Below are 1734 nucleotides of genomic sequence, written 5' to 3'. Positions count from 1 at the left end.
ACAAAGCAAAAGGACATCCATAAATAAAAAGTGATCGCTTACGTCCAAACCCTCCCTGTCAAGTCCTAAAGTGGAGAAGCCATGTGTAAGGAGAAAAAGGCGTAGAGCAGGGAACTTAAAATGCAACGTGGCTTATTGTCCACACAGAAACAACCCAGGGCAAAGTTTGCCAAAGTACTTCAGAGGTTTAAGAAATAATCCTATTTCCAAAGGTCAGTTAAGAAACAATGGGTCTGTCCATCCACTTGCAATGAAACCTGTGCCTTGGAGGTCAATGGGAATACACACAGAAAGTGGAGTTAAAAAGCTCTGTGAATCTCTATGGGATCTGGGTATAGTTTTTTCCTTTTTGCTAAGGTTTGACTTACTGTTACAGAACATCATTTCATTTAAATGCTGCAGCAATGAGTACACACCTTCAGTGTCCATGTTGTCTCCAACTAAACCTCAAATTCAAAGCCTCTTTCCCAAGATACATTACAGATTTCTGCCTTTTCTTTGCATCTCTCCAATTCTTTCTGAACCCTACCAGCACGTGGAGCCCTCAGCTGTAAGCTAAGCAGGCAATGTGGTCCCTGTCCTTCAATAATTTCAGGCTCTTCTGTGCAGGATCAAGACTGGTACCTGCAAGTTACACAGAATCCTTTGAGGACTTGGTGGGAACACTGAAACTTCATGGTTCAGTTTGTGTCTTCTGCAGAAAGGAAATGGGGTGGGAGTGCTTGGCAGTAGGTACCAAAGTAGGAGGGCCAAAGATAAGGATTATGTGTGAAAGATTTTTTTTTTTTTAGAAAATAACCTGCAAGGGGTCAGTCTTGGCACCATCTTTAGGCATATAATGCCACCTACTGAGTAGCCACCAGTGCAGCCTGGAGCTCCCAAGATTCTCCCAGGGGATCCACAGTTATGTATTTATCCAACCTTGACCCTACCTAACATGTAAGATCAGAGCCCCACCAACTGGGATGGCTCTAGGCTATTTGCCAATAATTATCTCTACTTACTGATGAATTTATGAAAATCACCAGTTTTGTGGGTACCTGGTACCCAAGCAGAGAAACAGCCATGACCAATTTTGATTTTATTGCAGGGGGAACCCTCTAACAACTGTTTTGAAAATATCCTGACCATCACCACACATGATTTCTCCCATGGACTCAGACACTCCATGAGGATTCAACAAGACTCTGGTAAGAGATTACAAGGCAAGAGAATACAAGGAGTAGCAGAATGAAGATATGAGAATTAGAAAATCCAAAGGTAACAGTTAAGAACAATTCTTGTGTAAAAACCAAAGACTGATTCATCCCCTAATAAAATCATGCTGTAGCACACTCCTAAAATAAGAACCCATACCATTAGTCCAACCATGGAACAAGGACTCATTCAGTTATGAAACATCCCATTTTTTCAGTTTTAGGCCTTATATAAGGTAGCACCTTCAAACCCCAGAAGTTGTACGAACCCAGGTGTTGTTTCCTTCCTCCCCATGGTGTGCTTACCTAGGTATGCCAGTCATTCACAAAGAAAGATCAATTCAGTACTTCAAAATCCTCATGAGAGAGAGGAGATTCATCCCATCTCAAAAAGAGAAAGATAAACCACTGACACTGCAGCTTTCAACTGGGCCTTTCCACTTCAGGCAGCTAACATTTCAGAACTCCTTTCTTTTTTTTTTAACGTTTGGTATCTCGTGGCTCTTTATATGCTGAAAGCACTGTTCCTATTCATTTC

The sequence above is a fragment of the Ammospiza caudacuta genome, chromosome 5, assembly GCF_027887145.1.
Source record: "Ammospiza caudacuta isolate bAmmCau1 chromosome 5, bAmmCau1.pri, whole genome shotgun sequence".
Classification (NCBI taxonomy): Eukaryota; Metazoa; Chordata; class Aves; order Passeriformes; family Passerellidae; genus Ammospiza; species Ammospiza caudacuta.
Note: the sequence above shows the minus strand (reverse complement) of the source record.